Consider the following 21,132-nt stretch of genomic DNA (forward strand, 5'->3'; position numbering starts at 1 on the left):
AATATTCCAAAATATTATGGTGCAGATAGATACACATTAATAGATAATAGAAAAAGTTCAGTTTTTTATATTGAATTTGTTAAAACAGAATAATATAATATATATAGTCAAAAAAGAAGATCTAGAATATATCCAGATGTGTGTGTATATTTATCTAAATTCTATATTTATAGACTGTAATCCTTCTTTAAATCCTTATTTTTACTCTTATTGAATCGCGGTAAAGTGTTCTAATTCAATAAGAATTTCGCGGGCGAATATTTACTCTTTCCTGTCTTATTTGTTAATTTATAACTTACCAAATAAGACAATTTTTTTGGTTTGTTCCGCCATCCCACCCAATGAAGTGTTAGGATTCTTTTCTATAAAATCCTATTGGATCATGGGTTCGATCGTTCCCACGGCTTCTCCTTGAATGGTTAGGTCTAAATCCCACAATGGAGCTTCCAAAAAAAATCTTTCCGAGTTAATTTTCTCAGTTTTATTAACCCGGGCGGCTCTTTATTACTGCTTTAAATCTGTAGTTCTTATTTCAAGTTACAATTTTTAATTCTCTATTATTTTTATTATATTGATGCTTTATCACATTTCTTTTATGATGTAATTCAAAGACCATACGTAGTGGAATCATATATCTTATTTATTTCCACTTCCTTCTTTCCACCATCCCTCCCTTTATCCACATCCCCTTCATTAAATCTTATGGAAAGAGGTGCAATATCTTCTTTTGCAGGGATTTCAGGAAAAAAGTCTCTTGTCATTTTTTATTCTGTCAATGGACAGAATTTGAAGACAAGATTACTTATTCTTCGTCCACGAATATCCAAATTTTTACACCTAATACTCCATAGATAGTCCGAATTGGATAGCAGCAATAATCAATTTTAGCGCGAATTGTTAGGAAGGGAAGTATACCCTTTTTAATGGTGTCGGCGTGTGCAATTTCTTTTCCTCCGAGACGACCCGCAATTTTTACTTTTACACCCCTTATATCTTATTTTTTTAGTTAATTCAATGGCTTTTTTCATTGCCTTTCGGAATGAAACTCTATTTTTAACTGGAAAGCTATATATTCTGCAAGAATGTTAGGCTGTCTATAAGGTTCTTTAACTTTTTCGATAGAAATATCAAATCTCTGGTTTGCATAGTTAATTTCCTTTTGTAGATCTTTATCTAATTCTTTGATTTCTCCTTTTATCGGTAATAAATTTGGGAATCCAATATGGATTATGACGTGGATCATATCGATTTCTTTTTGGATTTCTATATGTGTAATTACTTCGGAACTTGAACCTGAGTCCATTTTTCTATTATGTGTAATTACTTCGGAACTTGAGTCTGATTCTATTTTCCTATTCGAGCCCTTTTTCCTATTCTTTTGTATATAGTTCTTGATACAATCCCTTATTTTTTTATCTTCCTGTAGACCTTCAGAATAATTTTTTGGTTGCACGAACCAAAAGGAATGGTGTTTTTGGGTTGTACCAAGTCTAAAACTGAGTGGATTTATTTTTTGTTCCATATTTTTCCATTCTATATTTTTACTGGGAATCGAAATCTTAGATGGATCTAAAGGTTATTTAGATTTCTTTACTATATTTAGTACAATTGTTATATGACACATGCTTTTTTATGGGGAAACTACGTCCTCGAGCTCGAGGTCTGAATTTCTTCATAATAGTACTCCTACTGACTTCGGCTTTAGTAATAAATAAATTCGCTTTGTCGAAATCCCTATAATGAGTAGCATTTGCGGCTGCCGAATAAACCAACTTTAAGATGGGATAAGATGCTCGATAGGGCATGAGGTTCAGTATCATAATAGTTTCCTCGTAGTAACGCCAGCAAATCTTGTCAATAACTCTTTGTGCTTTGAAAACAGACATAGGGATACATTTTTATGCTTTGAAAACTCTCTCGAACTTAAGTAGACAATTGGTTGGAACTTTCCTTGCGAGTTTCCTTAGCCCACTTTTCTTCTTCTTTATCCTAGGGATATACTTTACTAGTTTGAAACTTGTCATAAATAAGGTTATTCCCCTCCTACCTTTACTTCATTTTGAATCTTCTTTTCTTCTTAATCTTTCTATTCAGAATTCAGTTAACAACGAGATTTAGTATCCTTTCTTGAATTTTCATAACTCGTGAAATGCCAAGTAGGCACGAATTCCCCCAATTTGTGACCTACCATAGGATTTGTTATGTAAATAGGTATATGTTCCTTTCCATTATGAATCGCGATTGTATGGCCAAACGTTGTGGGTAGAATGCTAGATGTTCGAGACCACGTTACTATTGTTTCTTCCTCCTCCTTCATATTGACCTTTTCTATCTTTGCCAATAAATGATGAGCTACAAAAGGATTCGTTTTTTCGTGTCAGAGTCGATTACTCCTTTTCCCTTTTAAGGAGTGGCATTATATGTCCAATATCTCGATCAAAGTACGAAGGTTGGAATAAATAGAATAATGAATAATGGAAAAAAGAAAAAAATCCTTCAGCTGGATAAGAGGCAGATGTAGCCAAGTGGATCAAGGCAGTGGATTGTGAATCCACCTTGCACGGGTTCAATTCCCGTCGTTCGCCCATCGCATAATTGCAAATTCCAAAAATGCAATTTTCCATATTCCTAGTTACATATTTACTTAGGGCGACGGAGAATAAAACTATCGCTATATTTTTTTCCTTTCCTAGTTCTTCTTCCAAGCGTAGGATAACCCCAAGGGGTTGTGGGTTTTTTCTACCAATGGGAGCTTTCCCTTCACCGCCCCCATGGGGGTGGTCCACAGGATTCATAACTACCCCTCTTACTACGTGGCGTTTACCTAGCCAACACTTAGATCCGGCTCTACCCAAACTTTTTTGGTTCACCCCAACATTACCCACTTGTCCGACTGTTGCTAAGCAGTTTTGGGATACTAAACGGACCTCCCCAGATGGTAATCTTAAAGGGGCCGATTTACCCTCTTTTGCAATGAGTTTCGCTACAGCACCTGCTGCTCTAGCTAATTGCCCACCCCTTCCACGTGTGATTTCCATGTTATGCATGGCCGTGCCTAAGGGCATAATAGTTGAAGTAGATTCTTCTTTTCTCTCAAAAAACCCCTTCCCAAACTGTACAAGCTTCTTCCAAAGCATACAGCTTTCTAGAAGTATATGACGATCTCTAGACAGATGGATCTTATATGAATCATATGATGAAGTACCACATGAGTGGATATATAGGAAAGCGCTCATGTTATGATCTTCTACATCCTAGGTCTCTGTGTTCCATCATCTGGCTTATGTTCTTCATGTAGCATTCTGATCGAATGACTATGAAATTATGTCAATACTTACACATATTATGGGTAACATAGGAGACATCCCTATTTCCCCCCGGGGTCCTTAATTACCACTGCTTAGCTTTCAATTTGCCTCTGACCATCAAATTAAATGTGAATAACCCGTCCTCCTCTCTTTGAAATAAGGGGCGCTTCCAGTTCTGTGCGTGCTTCAAACAATACCATATATCTAGAGCCAATAATTTTCTATGAGGAACTACTAAACTCAATCACTTTGCGTAGTTACTCAATAGTTTTCCGTTGAGGTCTATCCCGTAGAGGTAGTCAAATTGGATCAGTGATCGATTTCTAGGTTTCGTCATAAACCTAATTGGTTACTTCCAATTACGTAAATCAATAGTTGAAACCACACTCAAAGGTACAACATTTCCCATTGATATAGGAACTTTTGTACCAGAAACAATAGTGTCTGCAATTATAGCCCCTCTGGGACGTAAAATATATCTGTTCTCACCATCCCCATAGTGTATGAGACAAATGTATGCATTTCAATTAGGGGCGTATTCTAAGGTTATGATTCTACCAGATATGTCTTTTTGATTCCGTCGAAAATCTATTTTACGGTATAGGCGCTTATGAACTCCCCCTCTGTGCCTTGGGGTAATGATTCCTCTGGAATTACGACCTTTACCACAACGGTGCCATCGATGGATCAAATTATTTCGTGGATTGGATTTCACTTGCCTGTCTACGGTTCCCTTGCGTGTCCTCGGTATAGGTGTTTTGTATAAATGTTTCACCATATTATTAAGTATTCTCCTTTAGTTTTTTATCTATCTAGAAGCAGAATAGAATAACCCGGTTGAAGGGTAATGATCATACGTCTGTAATGCATTGTATGGCCCAGAATAGGTCATATTCTTCTACCTTTTCAAGGTAGCCGATGGCCATTCACAGCTACCACCTTAACACCAAAGAAGAGTTCGAACCAATGCTTTATTTCTATCTTACTAAATCCCGATTCGACATTAAAAGTATATTGACTCTTGCCCAATAAAAGAAGACTATTTTTCTGTAAATACTGCGTATTTGATTCCATCCTATGCTCTAAGTTCCAATATCGATAAGAATTCTAGTTCGTATTGTTCTTATGTTATGGTATGAATATACCATACCAATTCATTATGTATGGATGATGGATGAGATTCCATGGATAGAGAGCCGGTTCTAGTAGACTTACGGAATGTTCCTGCTCGTGTGGATCTAGTAGGAATTGAACCCGCAAATTTACCAATTATGAGTTGGGCACTTTAACCATTCAGCCATGGATGCTTAACAGGGATCATCGTACATCATAAATAACCAATTTTCATATAGAAAGACATATCATAGAAAAATGAAATCGAAAATATTCCGAGATGGAAAATATTCGGAGATCACTATGAAAACACCTCTCTGGATCCTCGAATTGAAAGAGAGATTGAGAGGGATCAAGAATCCTAATTGTCGCTATTTGGAATGGATCCAATTCTATTGAGTCTGACTCATAGTGATCATTTCTCTTTAGCAAAGAATGACCTCGGTTATCAAAGGATTGAACGACCAGGATCCACTTACTTATGATAGATAGTTGGCATTGATAACAAGGATCTAATGAATTATGAGTTTAATAGATCCTCTTTAGAAGAAATATGTATATTCCTTGCTCATTATCAGACAATCACTTATTCCCAAACCTCGTGTGGGACTAATCGTTTCCATTTACCATCTCATGGAAAAACCTGTTCGTTCCGCCTAGCCCTATCGGGTATTTTAGTGATAGGTTCTATAGGAACTGGACAATCCTATTTGGTCAAATACCTAACGAAAAATTACGATTTCCCTTTCATTAAGGTACAAGGGCTTCTTATTCCCCAAGAACGAAAGCACCTTTTCATTCTTTCATATACTAGGGGTTTTTACTTGGAAAAGACAATGTTCCATATTAAAGGATTCGGGTCCATAACCACGAGTTCCAGTGCACTACATTTTGTAGCACTTACCAACGAAGCCCTATCCATTAGTATTCCAGATAAGAAATCAATTCTAGAAAAATACAATTAGATTAGCTCTTCATAGACAAACTTGGGGTTTGCGAGCCAAGGTAAGATAGGCTCAGGATCATGGGACCCTTTTCTATCAGATGGGAGGGGCTCTTGTAAAAAATAGACTAAGTAATAACCCCATAGAATCTATCTCTATATAAAGATAAAGAGGCAACCGTGTCAGGAAGCGGGTTTTTCTTTGGCCAAAAGGTACTTCGAACTTGGAACGAGCATGAAGATATTAACAAGACTTCTTTATCTTTTGAGTTTTTCTGGAGGACCTGCCGTGCAAGATCTTTGGTCTTCCCCTGGAACCGATGAAAAAAAGTGGATCGCTTATTATGTACTCACTCAAAATGATTCTTCTCTATCTATAGTTCATGGCCTATTAGAAGTAGAAGGTGCTCTGGTGCAATCCTTACCGACAGAAAAAGATTGCAGTCAGGTTGATAATAGTCGAGTGACATTACTTCGTCGGTCCGAACTAAGGAATCTGCTAGAAATGTTTTGAAATGGATATTGTTCTCTATTTGATTAGGGATTGCTATATGAAAACAAGTGGAGTTTGAAAAAGGGAACTAAATGCTCAAACCGGAATTGCTAGAGGAACGAATTTTCACTAGCATAACTTGGCCTCCTAGAATATGGTGCCCTTGGGACCATCTATTTGATTGCAGGGTTTTGTTCCGAAGCAAAGATATCCGCGGAGGCCGGTTCGTTCGTCCTATTATGATATTCTGGACCAAGAGGTATCGGATTCTCTTTCGGGTAGGCCCTGAAAAGATAAGAAAGGATGAAATGCCAACGGACCTCTGTCTAATCTCTAATTCACCTTATCCGGCAGTACCCGTTTTTGGAACGTCCAGTGCGAAAGTCACTGAATGGGTGAGTCACCAATCCAAACCCTTTGACAAATTGGATGTCATATTCTATATGTATATAGAAATATCATAGATAGAATAGACATATAGAATTTTTGGTTGCCAAATTCAAAGGAATCATTGAGTGAGAAAGGAGCAAAGAATGACAAAAGACGAGACTCTACTAGTCTTCATTCTTGTGTTTTCCTCTTCCTTAGTTTTCGTTTTCTTATTCAGGATCTTGCTTTTCATGGTTCTCATCTTTATAACTCGCGATTTTCGCAAGAGAACCAAATCCAAGTTGGTGAAGATCATGATTTGGGCTGGCACGTGGATCGTTTGATTGATTTCCTTGATTTGATCGCTACTTAATGGGCGTGTGCTTAAAGGATACAAACAGGGATTCGTAAACAAAAAGGGGAATTCGTAAACAAAGGAATCATCGTGTGATTTCCTCACTTTTTCCTATCACGTAAAAAAAGTCTTTATGCGAGAGCAATAGAGGTTGTGATACATCTATCTCTTCTCAGCAACCTCTTTTGGATTGTTAAGACCACTCTTGTAGTAGGCTACCATCTGCTTTGGGTTCTTTATTATCTCCTTCAAGGGATTTTTAGGATCGTTCAGGCTATATATATTTAGTCTATTTTGGCTTTTACTGGCTACTTTTCTCAGGGAGATGGTTAAGGACCGCAGCAGATACAGGAGAGCACCAGACCTAGATTTCCGGAATACTTCTACGGGGAATAATCATTGAATGAGCATTCTCCATATTATGCCTTGAAGAGGACTCGAACCTCCATGCTCTTCACCACGAGATTTTGAGTCTCGCATGTCTACCATTTCACCATCAAGGCATCTTGAAAGTGAATCGTGTTCCATGAATATGATATCTATCTAATGTGATATATGGAATATATGACAAAGGTGGAGTCTTGGAGTATTTCGATCGATCGGTCATATAGGCCTGAGTCAGGCATCAAATAGCTTCGATTTGTATTATTTGTAGGACACCATATATGTATCAAAATCCATATCAAAATCAAAAAGATGAAAGATGTACAATCCAATTTCCTGATTCAATAGAAGCCCAAAGAGGTGCATATGGTACCCAAATAAGAATAGGATAGATATGTCAAAAGCAGGTCTGATTACACCTATTCCTAATCCTAAATAGAATGTAAGGACGTAGGGATGTGTATGTAAGCAGAGTATCCTATTTCCATAGGCTCGAATGACCCCTTCTCATAATAAGAATGTGCATGGTCTGGTTCGGTATGGAATGAACTTATACTCTGATGATCGAGTCGATTCCATGATTATAAGTTCATAACCCTAGCGCCGATTCCGATTTTGGGCAGAACAGATCTACTAATTCTTTTATTCTAGTTAGTAAGAGGGATCTCGAACTAAGAAATAGACCTAGCAGCTAAAAGACGATATCCTGAGCAATTGCAAGAATGGGGTTCATCGATATTCCTGGTATAGTAGATGCTATCACACATAGAGTCATACTCAATTCGTTGGAATTGTTTGATCTTAAACGGGATCTTCTATAATTTCGCATATAAGGGGTTATTTATTGGTTTCATCCAGTCATTAATAACTTGAATATTTTTAGATAATAGTAGATAGAAAGAATGCTCGTAAGGAGTCCTATTGAAACCAAGAAATATAGGCCTGCTTGCCATCCACACCAGAATATATACAGTTTTCCGAAGAAACCTGCTAGTGGAGGAAGGCCTCCTAGGGATAAGATACATAGGGCTAAAGAGAGAGCCAAAAAAGAATCTTTCTTGTATAGTCCTGCATAATCTCGAATGTTATCAGTTCCGGTACGTAGACCAAATAATACAGTACAAGCCAAAGTTCCTAGATTCATAGAGATATAGAACAGCATATAAGTTATCATGCTTGCATATCCATCATTTGAGTCTCCAACAATTATTCCAATAATTACATATCCGATTTGACCTATGGACGAATATGCAAGCATATGTCTCATGTGTAACAGCCTGGATTTTGGCCCTTTCCTTTTTCTATTTGATTTATTGGTTTTTGCTCTGTTTTTCTTTTGTGGAGTGGTTCTGTGGCCTTATCACCTGAGAAATCATCTTCATTTCCCCTCCCAAGTGTCTCATCATCCTAAAAACCATGCCAAGATCATGTCACTTCACTGCTTGACGAAACCCTAATTCCCTTTTCTAGGAACTATTCATTTTTCTATTAAAGGAATAATCCTATCTACACTTGGTTGTGAAGCAACCTATATTTCTGTCCATCCAAAAATCCCAAAATAATTCTCATAAATTGTTTGAGTCATATCTTCCTCAAATATGGCAAAATATTTCATTGGTCATATTTATCATCATGCTTAATAAATTCATTTCCTATTCTGTCCTAAATGGCACATTGTGAAGCAAGTGCTATTTATCTTTGTACATTTGCCCCCCAAACTTTTTGGGCATGATATATCATCCAAATAATTGCCGTGTGCCAAAATTCAACTTTATTTGCCTAGCCAATCTTCCTTAGTGTTTTTTCAAAGTTTCTGTCAAACAAAAGCCACTGTGAGGGAAGTACTAGCTAGGAGCATCCAAATGAGTTAAATTTTGCATGCCTTTTCTTGTGCTCATATCCTTGCTCTCCTCCAAAATTCAGCCCCACCCAATCATCTATGTGAGCACAACATAAAATCTTTGATTCTGTCAATATTTTCAGGTTGTGAAGCAAGTATATTTTATATTGCTTCATTTGGCCTGAAAATTTACCAGAGCATTCTCCTACCCAAATAACTTCTCTCCACCAAATTTGGCACCATTTCACTTAGCCAATGTTTCTCCAAATTTTTTGCAAGATTGTGCATAGAGGGAATAGCAGTGAAGGAAGTACCATTTTGGTAAAACCAATTGGTATGAAATTTTTACAGCATCTTTATCTGGCCAAATCACTAAGCCCTACCAAGTTTTACCTCAAGTGGTTACTCCATGTGAGTGCATCATCCAAATCTTGATTCTAGACCCAGAATGTGAGTTACAAGGCAACTATATTAGTTTGTGCTCCATTATGCCTCAAAACCTCCAGGATCATAGTCATTCCTTAGTTAATCACCCCAGAGAAACTCGTTGGCGTTAGTAAAATCCCTGTTGATCACCAGTATTCACCCAAGTTTACTTCAATAAACTTCAAAGGGTGATTACCTTTTAACCATAGCAGTTTTAACCAAACTACCACCGCGGTTGTAACCTACCTTGGATGAACTTACCACTAGACAACATGTCCAAGCCCCTCTCCCCCACTACAATCCAATGCACGCGGTGACTGTGTTAATGGCAAGCATGTGCATGCGCTCTGCTGTCATTGGCCGCGCCCATGGTGGATCCTTGCTCGGGCCCCTCCTCTGCTCAGCGTCTTAGCGAGCGCGAGCATGTCTAATAGATTTACCGTGTCGTCGCTGTCCTCCTAGACCTCTTTCCCACTCCGTAAAACCCCCTCACCGACGCCCACCGACGCTCGCTGCCGAGCGCCCACGGGCGCACTGTGGCCGACCGAGCTTTAAATGGCACTTGGCTTCTTCCTCTGCATTTCCGTTGGCCGCCTCTGCCCCGTGAGAGTCTCCCCTGTGCCTTCCTTGTTGCCTGCCTCTGAGCCCATGCACGAGCACACGCGTCTGCGGCGCCGGCCACGCGTCCGCGGCGACGACAACTCGGCACCTCGCCCCGCGCCTATAAATGGCCCTCCCGAGCCCTTCGAGCAGAACACCAGCCTCACCCCACTCCAGCAAGCCTCCCCGGCCTCTTCCCCGAGCTCCAAAAGCTCTCCTCGCCTCTGCTGGCCACCATGGCCGCCGCGGTGCTCAAGTTAAATTAGCCCGAAGCCGAGCCCTCCTCCACCTCTAGCCACCACCATCGCCTTGCCCGCACTCCGGCGACCCTCCTCGTGCCCTTGCCCCCTCGCCGGAGCCTCTCTAGGGCCGTGCCCAGAAGACCAACGCCACCTCTACTCTGTTCCGTCGTGTCGTTGCGCACCCATGTCACTCTTCCTCCGGCACCGTTTCCTTCCTGGATGGATGCGCCATGCCCCCGCGAGCCCGCTGGTGATCTCCACTTGGTCGGTGATCGTCGGAGTCGGCCGCTCCATCACCGGCATGCCCCTGCCTCCTGCTCCTCTGTTTTCCATCGGGGGAGCAGCAAGGAGGAAGATGATGCCCAACTGGCCCCCTTCGCCTGCGCACGGGCCCCCTTTGTCAGCTGCTCAAGGCCCGGCCCCGCGCTTGCCAGCGTGGATAAGTGGAGACGTACTCCTGTGAGTATGCTTTCTCTTATCGAAGGCGTATTCCATTTCTTCTTCAGGCAAGAATGCATTTTCCTTTCTGGAAAACGTATTTTCAGAAAAGGCGCATTCTGTTTTTCCTGCTGAGGGCCTGTTTGTGATGATTTTATTACAGATAGGTCCCTGGCAGAAAAACAATTGTATCTTCTTACCCATAGCTCCAAATCAGGTGAATCCAAAGCCCATTTATTCGTTTCGTCGAGCCCGTTCCAATGGAATCATTTTCACCATGCTTTGACATTCTGGAAATGACCATTTTCCCCTGCCCTTAATCAGCCCCTTTCAAGAGAGAAGTGTTTCCGGCGATTCATTCCGCGAGCTTCTCGCACTTTCTTCCGGTGTATTCTTCCACCCGAGGCAAGCCACACCCTCCATTTGCATGATTGCAATGCAGTGACATGGTTTAAGTTATTTGAACTTGTTTAAAATATTACATTAGCTATGTATGATCTATTCATGGTATATCTCGGAGTATTGTTTTAATCTTGATATTGCCATGATATTGCTTGGAGTTCTAGGACTTATGTTTGATGGTTATGTGGATGACATGTTGCCTTTGGATTCTTAGTGGATATTATGATTATGTTCACGACAGTATTATGCTTTGGATTATTACTTTGGATATCATGTTGCCTTTGGATTCCTAGTGGCTAGTATGATTATTTTCATGATGGTATCTGTTATTATGATTTGGAGTATTACTTTGAATATCATGTTGCCTTTGGATTATTAGTGGCTAGTGTTAGTTTCATCATGATGCTAGCAGATATTATGTTTTGGAGTATGATGTTGGAGATGATGCTTTCATGTGGATCATAGTTGGATAGTTAGTTCTTGATATTTGAGTAGTGGGCTTATCATTCTTGGATTCATCATGATAGTAATGTTAGACTATCCTCAGAGTATGTTGATATGACGATATTAAGCTGTGGATTATTTGTTGAATATTGCTATGACTTGGATTATAGTTTCATAGATGATATCGGAGTATCAGTCATTACTATTATATTTTGGGGATAAATTCCGTCATTAAGTTGGTCAGGTGCCACCGAACCGGGATTTTCCACTCCAACCACATTTGCCTTTGTGGGAAGGCCCTAATGTGGTCTATTGCCGTGCCTCTCGCCGGTGCCTCAAACTAGGGAAGGTTATGGGCATGGGGTACCCTGGCTTGGTAAGCAGACATAACCTTGTGTGCCCGTTGTTGTTGTTGTACCCGGGTTGTCCCTGTGTGGGACCGTTTATTGTTTTGGCCACGACGGTGGCCGTTGTGTCTTTGGTAGACACGGGGCCACCCAGGACTAGCCCAGTGGGGACTGTGTCGGAGTGGCCGGGAGAGTGTCATGGGAGTAGATCGGTTTTGTTGGAACATCGTTGGTCCACTCGAATGGGAGTGCGAGGCCATGGGTTTCGTAGTGTGGGTATAGTGTCCTACCTCTACAGAGTGTATTTAAATCTATTAATAGCCGCGTCCTCGTTCAAGGGAGTGGGTTCGTACTAGGTCACACCGTTCGATCAACACTGACATGATGGAATGACTTATAGGTGATTTATATGTGGATATTTTGAGCCATACAGATTGGCAGGATGTTGTTGATGACGTTTGAGACGAAGTGTTTGTCGTGGAAGTGATCACCGGAATGATCACAGATTGGTTTGGATCACGAGGTGATCGAGATGGTATATTGCTTGGCTGGTTAGCCAAGAGTGATATGGTTATGGAGATCTGAGATGGTGATTTATCAGTATTGTATTAGTTTCATACCATCCTTAGTAGTTGCTTCATAATAATACTTGTTAATTTAATTAACCTGTTAAATGCTATGTTATTGTCTTGCCTTGATGTTTATGGTTGTTGTGAGCTTGCAAGTACATCCAATGTACTGACCTGGCGTGTCATGCCAGATGGCAGGTGATGCCATGATTGCTTGATTCCTTCTAAAGGTTGCCATGCGTGCGAGCTAGATTGTGTCCCAGCGAGAGTCCCTGCGGAGTGGAGTTCACTACCTTCGTCGTTGTTCTACTGCTAGAAGTATTCCGCTGCTACGAGTTGTTTCGCTGCTAGCATAGATCAAGTGTAGTCTCACAGGCGTAGTGTCGCCGTGCTGATGTGCTTCTTTGTAACATCAGACCCTTGTATTATTATTCTTATAATAAGAGCTGATTTGTTCTATGTCAAGCAGTGCCGTATTCCACAGACTTCTCCTTGATCTTTGGGCTGGATACGGGGCGTTCCGGTTTCTCTGAGCCGGGGTGCCACAGGCTTGGTATCAGAACAGGTCTGGCCGTTGGACGCCCTAGTCAGCGCGAGCGGTAGAAATTGGTAGTATAGAGTCTGGCTTGTTTATTGCATTTGGTTGTTGCATTTGTTTGTTGCACTGCATGCATATAGCCTTATTATTTTGCTATTGACAATTTATCTGGTGAGTGTAGATGGCATCGGTTTAGATCCACTACAATTCAACCTTTGCCTTTCTTGAGTTTTCTTTTCTTGCTCGTTCTTTGGTATTTGGTGTCATTTCTGTCCCAGCAGAGTGATGCCAAGTGATCCTGACACGGTTTGCAGAAATGGTGCTCAGGTATCTCGCTGATATCCTCCTATCAGCCCCGCCTATCTTTCGGTGATGAACATACTTCTATCCCGAATCGCTCTTTTATTTTGTCGTGTTGGCAACCCTCAATGATCTGAGTTATCAAGAAAGGGCAATGTCAGCAGCCTCAGTTTTCCCCGCTATCCTATTTCTTGGACGAATACGGATATTTTCCGTCCACTTGATAATAATGTGGTGACGACACTCGTATCCTGCTACATGGTTACTGTTGGTGTCAAAACCGGCGGATCTCGGGTAGGGGGTCCTGAACTGTGCGTCTAGGACGGATGGTAACAGGAGACAAGGGACACAATGTTTTACCCAGGTTCGGGCCCTCTTGATGGAGGTAAAACCCTGCGTCCTGCTTGATTAATATTGATGATATGGGTAGCACAAGAGTAGATCTACCACGAGATCGGAGAAGCTAAACCCTAGAAGCTAGCCTATGGTATGATTGTATGTTGTCCTACGGACTAAAACCCTTCGGTTTATATAGACATCGGAGGGGGCTAGGGTTACACAAGGTCGGTTACAAAGGAGGAGATATGCATATCCGTATTGCCTAGCTTGCCTTCCACGCCAAGTAGAGTCCCACCCGGACACGAGACGAAGTCTTCACTCTTGTATCTTCATAGTCCAACAATCCGGCAAAAGAATATAATCCGGCTGTCCGGAAACCCCCTAATCCAGGACTCCCTCAGTAGGCCCCGAACCAGGCTTCAATGACGATGAGTCCGGCGCGCAGATTGTCTTCGGCATTGCAAAGCGGGTTCCTCTCCAAATTCCATGTACCTGTTGAAATAGTGTCCGGCCTCTTGTGAATGTTGCGCTCCTTGGCTTCCACGCCCAATATTGGACACTTTCCATGTGTCGAGCGGATGTGAAGAGCCAGGGTGTTTTTACATTTACCCCCCTAGCTGTGTGAATGATCTGCCTATTAAAAAGACGAAGATTCATATCGAAATCACACCATCCTCCCTTGGCGAGCCTTCATCGGAGTGCATCCGACAGAGATCCATTCCATCATGGCCGGTCGACGCAGCTCCTCCTCTCGCTCCCCTAGCCCCAAGCCTGGAGATTGGGGGAGATGTTCCGTCCTGCACAGCAAATTAGTGATGCTTCAAACCAAGGGATTTCTTCCCCCAGCATACATGGTCCCGGTTCGAGCCGGGATCGCCACCTATAATGGCGGAGAGCAAGCGGAGAGCCTTCCCAATCCCTCCAAGGGAGAGCGGGTATGCCTTGTCCCTCATTTGGTAAGAGGGCTCGGATTTCCAATTCATCCGTTTCTCCGGGGGCTCCTGGAGTTCTACGGCCTCCAGTTGCACAACCTTACGCCTGCCTCCATATTGCATATCGCGGGCTTCGTAGCCCTTTGTGAGCTATTTTTGGGCTGTGAGGCTCATTTCGCGCTGTGGAAGAAGCTGTTCTGCCTTGTGCCCCGTTCTCAGAAGGGGTCAATATATCAAGTGGGCAGAGCCGAAGTGTGGCGTATTGCCGGGACCGGATATCTATCCAGAACCCCAAAGAAGACGTCCGAAGACTGGCCTTCAGAATTGTTTTATATAGAAGACGTCCCCCTCCCGGACCCTATTCGAATCGGCCTCCGTGAGTTCGACAACGCTCCTTTGAAGAAGCGCCAGAGCTGGCGTCCATGGAGCCCCCTGGAGGAAGATGACAGGGACGTTCTTTACCTGATGAGCCGGATAAGTTTGTTAGCCCGATCTGGATTGACCATGATCAAGGTCATGGCCACATGTATCATGCGGGGGGTGCAGCCACTTCAGTATAGAGGCCACCCCATGTAGGATTTCAACGAGGAGGATGACGCCACCCGCTACGGCCGTAAAGGGCCGGAATCGGGTGCTGATCTAATAAAGATCTTATCCACTTTGTACAAGGGAGAAGAGGAGGAATTCCTCCGCGTCAACCCGCAGGGCGGATTTTCTATGTACAATCCTCCGAGATGGGTTAGCGGAGACTTTTTCTCGCCCATCCGTTTCATATTCCCATAGTTAAGTATTCAGTCTAGCAGTTTCAACGTAGGAGCTGCGCCAGGCTGTAAGGGAGATAAACAACCTCCCTCCACAACCCGAGGACCCGGAACGGTCCCTTGACCCGGCCTCCCAAGAGGATCCGGACATATCTGTGGAGCTGATCGATGGGGTATTTTATCAATTGAGCAATGACAATGCCTTGGTGGCCATTACGGCCGATTACCCTAGGCTACTTCCATCCTCATAGGTAACTGAGACCGAAGTCCCAGTACTTTGAAAAGGGATCCGTCCTTGCGTGTTTTTGATTACCGTATAACAACCGTGTTTTGCAGGGGAGGTCCTCGAGGTGGAAGGCCGAGCCTGCGGCGACTAGCCAACAAGGGGGCGCGAGGCCAGGCAGGCTGAAAAGACACGCAGTCCGGATTGAGACACCGGCGCAGTGGTATGGCGCACCGTCTTTATTCCAAGACATTATTCTCAGAGGCATACTAACGCCCATGCCTTCTTTTTAGGAAAAAGAGCGCTCACCGGACTATACCTGGAGAGGCTACTAATCGCGCCTCCTCCAGCCAGGCTCCAAGGCCGGATTCGGAGGCGGGAACGAATACGAGGCATGTGTCGGGCGCTCCTCCGACAGAGGATGCGGATAGACTGTCCGCCACCAATTCCGAGGTGGAAAGTGCTATGAACCACAGGCGTCACCGGACTGTTCTTCGTGACACTTGTTTCTCCCAAGAGGCATTGGATGCCTTCAACTCGGGAGATGCGTACCTCCGTGCCGCTCAAAATGGTCTAGCCAAAGCCATGAAGCAGTATGTAAAAGACATACGGGTGAGAAAATTTGGTGATTATATATGTTAGTAGCCCCTGAGACTTGAAACAGTTAGAGTAACTGATTTAAGGATCATTTGTTATGAAGGTTCTGGAAGAGTGCAAGGCCCAACTTCAGGACGCATTGGCTGCAGCAGGGGAGCCCAAAGAGACCCCCTCTGGTAATATATCGTTCGAATGATAAGTATCATATAGAGTGTGGCGTGTATGCAGATCTGACGATAAAATTGCAGATGACGTTGGAGTAAATCCGGATAAGCAACAGCTCCTACGCCAGCTGAACACCAGTGAGAGCATGCTTAAGAGGGTGAGGCGGGAGAAGAATGATCTCCTAGATGCCAACAACAAGCTGGCGTGGAACTAAAAGATGTTCGTGCCCAACTGTCAGACTCCGTTAAGGAGAATCGGCGGCTTCGACGCAGCATATTTAGTAAGTGCTTGAACAAACTTTGAAAAAGAGTTCGGCGAGTATGTTGGCTGACAGAGTTATGTCTGTAGGTATGCTAACAAGTCGTCCTACAGAGGAAATGCTCGGTTCTATGGGTCACCTTCTTCTCGAGCTCTCACAACTGCACGAACGAGTTCGGCAGGTGATGCAAGGCGTCGCCCAGGCCTTGTGGCCATCCGTCTCCATGCCCGAAGGCCTTGGAGAGTTTGCAGAGAATCTGAAGGGAGCGCGGCGGCGCTTCCGACTATGGAAGATATCTGCCTACCATCAGGGCACCAGGGAAGCCTAGGCAATGGTGAAGACGTGGTACATGGCCGAGGTCGGACCTGTGGGGCCCGATGGGAAGGAGATCCCTGTGAGCTTAGTGTACGGCCAAGTAGAATTGGCCGCAAAGTATGCCCAACAGGACTGTAGACTAGACAGCCTATTGGATGGTATTGAAGAGGAATTCAACCAGTCAAATTGATTATGTAATTTAAAGTGACATGTATAATGCCTTCTAGCCGGATTGTAGATCGTTTGTCGTGGCGGACCTTTTCGCTTCAACCTCGGGACCCGACGGTCCGAAGTGTATCCGAATACCCTCTCGGTTATGTAAGAACCGGGGCATGCATGGAGACCAGGCGTAGGGGTCATTAGTGCTTGAACGGACAAGTGCCCAACTAGTTATGTTATATTACATGGTTAGTAAGAAACATCTTCCAGGGAGAATGGTTCTGTTAGGGGTTCCTTTCCCTGGGAGGCATGCCCTAAAGTAAATGTCCGGACTGCGAGAAGAGACGCAGAAAAAACATCTGGGGGCGCATAAGTAAATAAGTGAAAAATCATCTTTAGTTCACCGACCGAATATTCCCTTAAGAACGCTAGCTTTCGGCTTCACCCAATCTGAGGTACACATCCGGCTGACCCGGGAGTAACAATTGCAGAGGTGCTCCCCTTATGCCCTAGCCGAATTAACAGGAACGTAGGGCATAAATACAAGAGCCAGGCAACCTAGCTTGGCCAAAACTTAAGTCATATCGATGCATATAATGGTGAATAAAGGGTACATGCGGAAGGATAACACATGTGTTGGGCATAAAGCCTGTATGAATAAGCTTCTGTTAAAGAAGCCCCCAGGTATAATGAGCCTGGATTGCACGTCAGTTGCGTGCAAACAAGGCATGAATGGGCCCCTAAGCGCTATGAGAGAAAAGAAAAGGAGAAGGAGAAAAATATAAGACAGATAGTGTATAAAAAATGGACAGAGGAAGGAGACGAACACAGAGTCCAGCGTTAGGCATAGAATCTTCGGAGTCGGGCTGTGTTCCATGGGTTTGTCTTGAGTCGATTATACGATGCATCCCGCAGACGATACGCTCCACTAGTCATGTAAGGACCCCGATCCTAAGTCACACCGATCTAGCATGTAACACTTCATATCACTTTGCGGCCTCACGCACGGTATTCCCACGGGTTCCACCTAACCTAGCCCGGGACCATATGCGCCTTTTGGCTCACGTATATGATAGTGTCGCTAGCATCCATATGACAGAGAACCCGGATCGACATGGCTAGTCGTGAACCCAAAGCGGCACTAAACTATGGGGACATGCATTCATGAATCACATCAAGCATGCCGGTCATCAGCGAGTGAATCCGGGCTGTAGCATTGGGCTAACAGGACTCCGAGGAACCTGGGCTGTAGCAGGCTAGGCAGGACTCCGGATGTCACCGTGTGACATTTCCCCGAAGGGACAGACACATGAACAAAGTGAAACACATGTCGGCCAGTCAAGTGTCCTGAGCAGTAGTGCTGGGCTAACAGGACTCCGGTGACCCGACCTGTAGCGGACTACTATGGCTCATGGAAGCACTAGACTATATTTCCCCATAAGGGAGGCTGCCAAGGATAAACAACTATATTGTCGGAGCCCACACATACCAAGCATTTCAATCATACACACAATATGCTCGATATGTTTAAATATAACATGGCATCACAACATAACTCTACGACTCAAGTATTTATTCATTAAGCTCCGAGGAGCGAGATATTACAAACATGGGTCTCATGACCCAACAATCATAGCATACAAATCAAAGCACATGCGGAAGCTTAACATGTCTGAGTACAGACATTGATAAATGAAAAAGGATGAGAAGCCTGACTATCTACCCGATCCTGCCGAGGGCACAAGATCGTAGCTGAGGTATCAAGCTAAACATCGAAGTCCACACGAAACTACTAGCGAGACTGAAGTCTCTCTGCAAAAACATAAATTAAGCAAACGTGAGTACAAACAGCAAGACTTACATCAGAACTAGCTACATATGCATCAGTATCAAGAAAGGTGTAGTGGAGTTTAACTGCAGCAATCCAGCTTTGACTCGGTGGCTATCCTGAACTACGACTGCAAGCAACTCTTTTGAGGTGGCGCACACGAGTCCACATATTCACCATATCAATACACCACTATGGATCCGCTCCCGTCTCCCTACGAGAAGGCCATCCATAGCACTCACGCTTATCTTGCGAGTTTTAGAGTATCCACTTTCACTTGTCTATGAACTATTTAAGGGGCCCAAGTTTCCATATCCGAGGAATTTGGCTATTCGAATAGATAATGATAACCCTGCAGGGGTGTACTTCTTCACACACGCTCCTAAACACTTAAGTCTCTAGTCCAGGTTTATCGCCTATCCAGGTTCCATCCGCAGGGAGTCCGGCCGAGGATTCCACATACGGCCCCGAACGATGTGAACAGGGTTCTCGAGACACCAAACGGGCGCCCGGTACACCGTGCCATGGTGTATCTACCGCATCATAGCCCACCCCTAGGGTCAGCGCTACGCACGGCCGCCAACACATAACCTACAAACACCAGAAACTAGTTGCAACTCCTGGATAGAGTACTAGGGTGATTAAGAAACCGAGAGGGTCGATTAAGGATCCCAATGAGTGGTAGTAGCTGTTCATGGATCACAGATAGAGAACTCAGTTCCTAAGAACGGTTTCAATGAGACAACCCACCATGTACTCCTACATGGCCTCTCACTGCTACCATTACCAAATCGTGTTCACACACTTAGCTCACACACAGTAGGACATGTTCAAAACTTTCCAATTCATCCCCGATGAATCAGACCTGACACAACTCTAAGCAATAGAAGGCATGACAAACAAGCATGAATGAGTAGGCACGTTAGGGCTCAAACAACTCCTACTCATGCTAGTGGGTTTCATCTATTTACTGTGGCAATGGCAGGTCATGCAGAGGATAAGGGGTTCAACTACCGTAGCAAGTAACAGATGAATCGTTGTTGTCCTAATGCAGTAAAAGAGAGCAGGAGCGAGAGAGTGGGATTGTATCGGAATGAACAAGGGAATTTTTCTTGCCTGGCACTTCTGAAGATAGTATAACTCTTCATCGGTGTCATTGATCACATCGTCGACACATACGTCTACCGAGGGGGGAACAATCACCGGCAAACACAAAAAGAATACAATCAATGCAATGCACATTATGATGCATGATCATGACATGTCAATATGTTGTGATTTGATCTAATGCAACTAAAACCATATTAAATGAAGTTGGTTTGAACCAAAGACTCAAATTCAACTCCATATGTGATTATTTAAATGCCACTTATTTGATTTGACCTGATCAGCAGGCATAAGTTGTTCAAACATGCATGATAATGCCATAATCAGATTCTTTGGATTTTCTGATAATTTTTCATATATAAATTATTTCATTTGGAGTTACGGTTTAATTTCTATGAATTTTAGAAGTTTTGGGCATTTTCTGGAATTTCCTGATTATTTTTAAAACCGGAAAATCATTAATTGCGTCAGCACTGCGTCACTGTGACGTCAGCAGGTCAACGAGGGGTGGTCCAGGTCAAACCTGACCTGTGGGTCCCGCGTGTCAGTGTCATCACTAACTTACCAGAGTTAGTTAGTGTTAGATTAAGCACAAATCTAAGTTAATTAGCACTAAACTAAACCTAATTAAAATTTAGTAGGGCGGGCCCACGCGTTAGAGACCCTGGGGGGTCAAACACGGGTCAACTCGCTGGAGTTGACCCGCGGCTCGTTACCGACGGAGCCAAAGATGGAGGAGGGCGTCGGGTTCGCTCTCTCGGTGACCAAAGGAGCGGCGGAGGGGCTCTACGAGACGCCCAGGCTCGCGCGCATCCATTGCGGCCAGCGGCAGCAACTAGGGTGCAGTACAGTGACGGCGGTGATGGCAAGTGCGGCGGCCGGAGCTACGGCTACTCGGCGCGAGGGCTGCTGCGCGTTAGTAAGTGAGTTGAGGAGCGTTGTGGGATCTCGGGCGCTCCAGGAGGACTCGGGGTGCATGGGTTCGAGCGCAAGGACACGGCAAGGCCATTCCCGATGTCCATGGTGGGCGGCGGTGCTCGGGTTGGCGGGGACGATGCCTACGGCACGAAATCGAGCGAAAGGACGGAGGGGAAACTAAGAGGAGCTCACGGCGAGTCTGCAGGGGTGGTCAGTGGGCTCGGGGAAGGGTTGGTGACGGCGTGCGGTCGTCGGTGATCTCGGCGGCTGAGAGGTTGAAGACGACGCCATGGTCATGGTGCGGTAGATCCGGCGTCCTGCGGGTCGTCCAGGAGGCGTAGGCGACGGTGGCAGAGCTTCCACGCAACACGGGAAGGCGAGAGGGGGTCGGGGAGCGCGGTGGTTCATGGCGGTGCTT

This window comes from Triticum dicoccoides, chromosome 7A (genome assembly GCF_002162155.2).
Source record: "Triticum dicoccoides isolate Atlit2015 ecotype Zavitan chromosome 7A, WEW_v2.0, whole genome shotgun sequence".
NCBI classification, from domain to species: domain Eukaryota; kingdom Viridiplantae; phylum Streptophyta; class Magnoliopsida; order Poales; family Poaceae; genus Triticum; species Triticum dicoccoides.